This window comes from Bombina bombina, chromosome 9, assembly GCF_027579735.1.
Source record: "Bombina bombina isolate aBomBom1 chromosome 9, aBomBom1.pri, whole genome shotgun sequence".
Lineage (NCBI taxonomy): Eukaryota > Metazoa > Chordata > Amphibia > Anura > Bombinatoridae > Bombina > Bombina bombina.
The window spans coordinates 188159888-188168362 of record NC_069507.1 but is presented as its reverse complement, the minus strand read 5'-3'; the positions used below and the strand labels follow the sequence as shown (position 1 = coordinate 188168362).

Genomic DNA, 8475 nt, shown 5'->3' with positions numbered 1-8475 from the left:
CTGTGGCTTCCACTTGGGCCTTTAAGAATGAGGCCTCTGTTGAACAGATTTGCAAGGCTGCAACTTGGTCTTCGCTTCATACTTTTTCCAAATTTTACAATTTGACACTTTTGCTTCTTCGGAGGCTATTTTTGGGAGAAAGGTTCTTCAGGCAGTGGTTCCTTCTGTATAATGAGCCTGCCTATCCCTCCCGTCATCCGTGTACTTTTGCTTTGGTATTGGTATCCCAGAAGTAATGATGACCCGTGGACTGATCACAACAAAACAGAAGAAAACATAATTATGCTTACCTGATAAATTCCTTTCTTCTGTTGTGTGATCAGTCCACGGCCCGCCCTGTTTTAAGGCAGGTAAATATCTTTTAAATTATACTCCAGTCACCACTTCACCCTTGGTTTCTCCTTTCTCGTTGATTCTTGGTCGAATGACTGGGAGTGACGTAGAGGGGAGGAGCTATATGCAGCTCTGCTGGGTGAATCCTCTTGCATTTCCTGTTGGGGAGGAGTTATATCCCAGAAGTAATGATGACCCGTGGACTGATCACACAACAGAAGAAAGGAATTTATCAGGTAAGCATAAATTATGTTTTTTGGGGATCCGTATTTTATAGGCCACTGGAGATATTTTGTCAGTAATGACGAAAGGACCTTTCCATGAGGGAAGAAATTTCTTCTCCCTAACCTGATCTCTTCCAAAGTTATAAAGATAAACTTTATCATTTATTTCATATTCTTTTTTGGATGTTTTGAGATCATAATAGGTTTTAGTGGCAGTTGCGGATCTTTCTAAATTCCTTTGAGCAAATGCAAAGGCATATTGCAGGTGCTTTCTTAAGTTTTCCACATATTGATGTGTATTGGCAGCGTTTATCAAATTTTGGTCTGATGTACGGTACAGCAGATGCTGAGGTAGAACCATTCTTCTACCAGTCATCAGCTCAAAAGGTGACATCTTGGTAGCACTACTTGGAGTTGCTCTTAATGCCATTAAGACTAGAGGTAGTTTTATATCCCAGTCTTTACCTGTTTCACTCACAAACTTTTTGAGGATTTTAACAATGGACTGGTTGTAACGCTCTACACCACCACTTGAGGCAGCTCTATAAGCAATATGGAGCTTTCTTTTAACCCCTAGTATTTTCCACATTTTTGTCATCACTTCGCTAGTGAAGTGGGTCCCCCGATCTGATTCGATTCTTTGGGGCAAACCAAATCTGGAAAATACATGGTTGATGAGCAATGCTGCACATGTTTCAGCACTATTGTTAGGTGCACTAATGCACTCTACCCATTTAGTGAACAGGCATGTCACGGTTAACATGTATTTGTTACCTCTTGATGATCTTGTTACTGGGCCAATAAAATCAATTTGTATATCTGACCATGGCATTACCATCCCCCTTTTCTGCAATGGAGCTCTATGCGTTGGTGCAGTGGGTTGGAACTGTGGGCAGATTAAACACCCTTGACAGTAGGTTTGAACATCTTTCAACATGTGTGGCCAAAAAGCGTAATCACGCAATATTTCATACGTGAGTTTGGCACCACGATGACCAGATGTGGGAGCATCATGGGCATGTTGAAGCATTAGACCTCGGAACTTGGTGGGTACTACCCACTGCTGGATGCCAGTTTTGGAGGTTCTAATTAACAAACCCATCCTGTAATTTGAATTGTGATTTAGATTTTATTAAGATTCTCAGATCTTCTTTGCCAATACAATCATCTTTTGAGATGGGGTTGCTTTCAGGTTCTTCTATGTGTTTATAGAAGATGCCTACAATGGGGTCTTCTTTTTGACTAGTGATCAGGTCCTCACTAGGAGAATCCTGACTCCATTGTACCAAGTTAGGTTCACTCTGTTGTTTTGCCTGGTTTCTGGTAATAGCTTCTACCTGAATTGCACCCATTAAATGGTCAATATTAAGGAGTTTTCCAGTTATGGCTCCTTGTTTGGCTAATGAATCCGCAAGGTCATTGCCTTCCTTATCAGGACCTAAAACTCTAGAATGACCCTTGGTCTTTTTCCAGTGTATGGTTAAGTCATTGGATACTACCAGATTATCAATCTCGCAGAACAACTTGCCATGCTTGACTGGTTTGTTATTGCTTTTCTGCATGCCATTTCTTTTCCAAGTTGGCAGGTATTCAACAAAACTGTCACGCACATAATATGAGTCAGTTATGATCACAAATTCATGAATACCATGTTCAATAGCCATTTCAATGGTTTTGAAAACAGCAGTTAGTTCAGCAACTTGACTGGATCTTGGTCCAATGTTGAAACCTATAGATATATTTGGGAATCCATTTGCCCCCGTTATACCAATGCCAGCGACTAATCTGCGCTCATTATCAATAGTGGCATGGTAAGAACAACCATCAACATATACCCAAGGTAATGTTTGACAATGGTCCTCATTGTACATTTTATATGGGGAAAGCAATTGTTCCTCCAGAAAATCATCTTCTGATAATTCTTCCCCAGGATCTCTAGCAGTACAGTCGTGGAGCTCAGCAAGCCCTTGTGCGACTGGATTCTTTTTATTCTGCTTGTAGCGAATTTCTAATGGCCAGCCTTGCAAGGAAAGAGTCCACGCTGTTATGCGGCTATTAGACAAACTCCCATCTCTTATTCTCTCACTTTGCAAATATAGCAAAGGCTGGTGGGCCGTTTCTACAATAATTTTCTCGCCCTGTATATAGCTGCGGAAATTTTGTAGAGCCCATACGGTAGATAAGAGGGCTTTTTCGCAATCGTTAAACTTTATTTCTACTGGGGATAGATTTTTGCTCGCATAAGCAATGGCTTTGTTCAAATCATCATGCTTTTGGTATAAAACCGCACTCATGCTTACATCTGTGTACCCTGTTTCTAAGTAGAAAGGTTTGCCACCTTCAGGGTACGCTAAGCAAGGTGCTTGAGTGAGTTTTCTCTTCAGCTCTCTGATGGCTGTCTCTTGAGACTCACTCCAGTGCCATTTCACATCTTTCTTTAGAAGAAGTAGTAGTGGTTTAGCTAATTCCGCATAATTATCAATGAATTTGCGAGAATAATTTGTCATACCCAGGAATGATCTCAATTCCTTTAAGTTAGTTGGGTTTTTAGAATTCACTATTGCTTCCACCTTTTTCTTCTGGGGATTTAGTCCGTCAGAGGTAACTTCATGTCCCAAGAAGTTTACACGAGTACGGCACCATTGAGCTTTTTGCAGGGATAATTTGACACCTGCCCTTTTAAGTTGGCTGAGGACGTGTTTAAGCTCTGCGATGTGTTTTTCAAAATCTGTGCTTTTGATTAAAACATCAACATAAGATAAGGTCCCCCTTTCCAGTGCGTCAGGCATAGCCTTATGCATGAATACAGCAAATTCATGTCCAGAATTTATGTATCCAAATGGAAGTCTCTGGAATGCATACTGAACCTTTTGGAAGGAGAATGCTAGCTTATATTGGTCCTCTTCATGTACCTTTATGGTCCAATATCCCTGTGCACAATCAATGGCAGTGAATATTTTGGATCCCTGCATTTGTGCTAGGCACTGGTCAATGTATGGTACAGGCCATCCAGACATGTATACTCGTTTATTTAGCTGTCTTAAGTCAGCACACAAACGCCATTGTCCATTGGGCTTAAGGACACCTAGAATAGGATTATTATAAGAGCTGTGCACCTGTCTGATAATACCTCTTTCTTCCAAATTCTTTATGATCTCTGCAAGAGAATCATATGAGGCTAAGGGAAGTCTGTATTGTTTGACAAATACAGGTGGCGCATTAGGATCTGTTTGTATCCTTGCAATGTGCAAGTCTGTAGTACCACAGTCATAAGAATCCTTAGCGAAAATATCCTTGTATTCCATTAGGAGTTCTCGCAGCTGTTGGCGTTCATCATCGCTGGAACAGCCATTAGCTAAGGATATTTGCTCTTCGACTATTTGCTGAAATCCTGGAAAGATTTCAGGCTGTCCTATTTCATAGGCTTCTTCCAGTCTAGAGGTGAGATCCCCTTGATTATAATTTACATTGCTCCCATGACTCTGGGTATTGGGGTAATCTTGCTGTTTGATTGGCTGATCAAACACTAGAGAGGCTTCTTCAATTTTACAGATGCCTTCCTCTGAGCTGAAGGGATAAATAGACTGAACATTAAATAGACCCTCTGGCATAGATGCAAAGGATTGTTCTATTAATTGTTCTTCAGTTAGGTATCCTTCAGGTATTAGCCCAATTACATTATTCTGGAATCCAAAAGTGTAATAACTTGATTCCAGTGCATATCCTATGGTAGTTCCCTTGGATAAGGTTATATCCTGTGGGGTCATGTTATGTACAATAATATGTATTGGAATAGTTCCAATATTCACCATAGGAGTGTAGGTCACTGTGACACCCATATTTTGTATTCTATGGGAGAGGCAAATCAGTGTTTCAGAAGTTTTTAATTTCTGACCTCTCTTTATCTGTAAGGGTAAAAGAAATTTATCAGCCCCAGCAGGAATTATAATATCGCTAGATACCTGCATATTCACAGCATATGACAATTGCTGGTTTGATTTCAGGGCTGCATTTTCATCCTGAAATACTTCAGGGTCCCCCTTTAACCTGCTCCAGAGGCAAGAATTAATCAAATCTATTTGTATGGCATATCTATGTAAGATATCATTGCCAATGTATATTTGATTATGGGGAGTATTTAAAACTAAAACCAGGTGCTTCACTGACTTATTGCCAATAGAGATAGATAATAAGCACTTAGCTGTGATGTTATAGCTTTCAGAGCTGTCATCCAGGCCGTTGACACAGTGGTCTTGGGGAGAAAGATATTTAATCACTTTAGGTTCAGCTATCTGCGCTAATAAACCTTCGCTTATATAGCTAGCTTCCTGTTTTAAGTTTATTTTAGCATACTTGGTTTTACCAAGGTCATGTACTTGTATAGGGATAAATAGATCCTCTTTAACTCTCTCAATCCCTGTGAGGTATTGAGCATGGTCTCCCCCCTTAGGGATTTTATGATCCCCCTTGTGGAGTGATATGGTTAATACGTCGCCATCTAGGGAGATATTTGCTATCTTTCCGGGCGAAATTTTAAAAGTATTACCATCAGAGCCACTAAAAGGAGTCTGATCATCTATTTGTAGGATAGTAATTTCAGGTACAGAGTTATTCCTGAAATGAATCTCCACAGCATCTGGTTTCTCTTCCACCACGTGACAGCTATGTCGGGCGTGAGATATACCAGATTTTTCATAATTGATAGGTCGTTTAACTTGTGACCAAATTACATTATTTATGCAATCAATTATGGTGCTTAATCGTTTCAGGAGATCACTACCAATAATTAAACGATCAGTTGGCAGATCCACTATAATGACAGGGTGTCTTATGACCCTGTTCCCCAATTTAAATTTTAACCATGCAGTACCGTAAACTTTTAGGGAGTCACCCCCAACACCTATTAGAGAACCGTCAAATTCTCTTATTTTAGGTTTGTGGGGTGTTAGCTCATTTAGCTGTGTGTAGTACCTGTGGGATAAGATAGTTGCCTGTGACCCAGTGTCAATTAATCCCCTGATAGGGTTGGAGACTGAATCTTGCAGCTCAACTAATACATAATATCTTCCTGCAGTTTCTACCATTTCACACATAAAATTGGCATTCTCACACATCTGTGGGCTTCGCCACGTGTTACCTGAATTCGCCGTGTCATTCGATGCAGAGGAACCTTCATACCTACCTGTTTCCTCTATGACAGGGTCGGTTGGATTCTTTTGTACTGCATCTGTGGAGATAAGGTTAGGAGAGAGCTGCAAGGGAAGAGATTTGTTAACTTTTCCCGGATGAGGTTGCTTGTCATCACGGCTAAATTGTCCGTTTCCGGTCTGTGGGGAGATAACATGATTAGTATCATTGATATTTATTATTACATTTTGTATATCTCTCCCCTCCCCTTCAGGTGATACTGCAGTATTTATAACTGTGCCTGTGGTCCACTGCTGACCACTGGCTGTACCCCTAAAAAAGTATTGTTCGGTTGCTGAGCCGTAGATTTTTGACTCATATTAGCGATTTGTTCGCTCAACTGATTTATCTGGGTAAACAGCATATCTACCTGATTGTACAAGTTGCCTCTACCCCTGGGCCTATCTCTTGGTGCCCCATTGTACTGATTCCTGGACCATTGGGTTCCCTCAGAATCAGGGCCGCTATTTCTATTCTGGCATGGTTGCCCCTGGGGTTCAGCTTGTTCAGCATTAGTACTTTGGGGAGCATTATATACCTGGGGTGTCTGGTTACCCTGAGAATATCTTCTCCGTCTATTGTATCTACCCTTGCGTGGATACCAATTATTTGGTGGGTATTCTCTTTGTGAGTAATTATTCACCTGATTATGTCCCCCACTTTGGTTATAGTCTCCCTGCGCCTCAACCTGTGTAGGGGGAGGGGCAGAATTAAACCTCTGTGGAGATGGCCTGTTTTGACTGGCCACCTCTGCATAAGTTCTCTTGTTAGACTCCAAATTGAGGGGTTTAGGTGACACCCTAGTTTCTGCTACAATTTTGGGTTTTGATTCCTTTTTAAGCCCCTGCTCACTGGACTGCTGAATAGAGTATAATTTTGTACTCTCTTTGATCAGCCATTCCAATGAGCAGTCCTCATCAAAATCTCTAGCTAAGTTAATTTTATGGGTGTAGGCAGTGCTTCAAAAAATAAATTTACAAATTCTGAGCCGTCAAATTTGGGATTATCTTCAGCCATACTGTACGCATTTTTCAATACAGAAAGGAATTCGATTGGACTCTGATTCGCACGACACTTTAAACCATATACCGCTATCTTCGCGGCAGTTTTAGTGCGATATTGCCCGAATTCTTTTCTGCATTGTCGTTTTACCCCATTCCAGGAATGAATATTCATATCCTTTAGTGAAGCAAAGAATTTGTGATGCATACTGTCAAATACCCAGGGCAGAAATTCAATTTTCAATTTCTCGCTTGTAACATTCATTATAGCTAACGCATTTTCAAAAGCCTGTAAATGATCAATTACAGATGTTGTTCCCTTATTGGAGAATATAGGTACTGCGCGTTGTACGAAGGTGATTATTTTATGGGAATCATAGACTTTATCAGACTTACTCTGGGTTTCTCTGTTAGAGTTTCCCTCCCCCGCGTCAGCTGCGCTACAGCAATCCTCTGGATTTGCATCATGAGGTGACTGCCTATTTGGGAAATCTACTTCTGACCCGTTAGGGGTCATTTGTCTATGTTGTTCTATATATTTTTGTACCTCGTCCCTGACGCGTTCGCTAATGGAATTAGCATTATCTGCATTATTCTCACTGCTAATATAGGGGTTCTCATTATGGCGATATGACCTTTTTAAATCGCTTAATTCTCTCTGGCTTTGCGCAAGCTGTTTATTTAAATCTTGTATCTGCGCGATTAATTCCATATTATGCTTATCTAAGGCGGCTAGGTTTTGGGCAAATTCATCCATTTTATTTTTAGCTATTTTTAAACCCTCTTCGCGTCTGCGCGAGGAACGAATACTATTTTCTAGCTCCTGGATTTGCAATCGTTTGTCTGTGACACAAAACGACATTTCGTCAATTATGCATATTAAAAGGGGCCAGGATTTTAGTATTAGTTCGTCTCGCTTTTTGGGAGCTTTGCATTGATTAATCATTAATAATTCCTGGAAGAATTCGTTCTCTTCATTCCACATATTATTATTAACGGTAATATTTTTAGCCCTAGTTTCAAGCGTATCCATAAAATCATTTAATTCAACAGCAATATTAAACTTCCCTTTAAGGTAACTTAAGATATCTTTCTTAAGGACCTGACCTTTAGTAATAGGTATGGTTATGGGACCAATTTCATTGCTATGTATAGAATGAAATGAGTCCCTTCTGGCTACAGACATTATTGTATTGGTTTAGTATTTATTTAACTAAAATGCTAATACAATTTTTGCCAATAAAAAGAGAGAAAAACTTTATATTTCAAAAAAAATTTTTTTTTATTAATTTTGAAATATGAAAAATTGATATTCCGAACTATGAAAAATTAATATTTTTGATTAACTTTGAAAATATCAAAAAATTAATATTTTTGATTAATTTTGAAATATGAAAAATTAATATTTTTATTAATTTTTCAAAATTAATCTTTAATAATATTTCAAGATATTAATGTCAATCTCGAAATATGAAAATTAATATTTCAACTTCTCAAAAAAAATTATATCTTCAAAATATCAATATCGAAATATGAATTTTTTTTATTTTTTTCTCTTTTATAATAATTTCTATTTACTTACAAATATATTATATCAATTATGATGGATATTAATAAATCTCAGCGGTGCCTCCAATTATTATGTCAGTATATTTATGAAAATCTTAGTAGTGCTATCCAAATAATATATCAGTTTATGGCAGGGTTATAAACACAATCTTATATTAATT

General features: G+C 38.9%; 1 protein-coding gene across 1 annotated transcript in view; it reads left to right on the top strand.

Moving 5' to 3' along the window:
- EDRF1 (erythroid differentiation regulatory factor 1) overlaps nucleotides 1-8475 on the top strand; it is a 287034-nt gene that overhangs the window by 136635 nt on the left and 141924 nt on the right. The gene's annotated exons all lie outside the window — the stretch shown is intronic.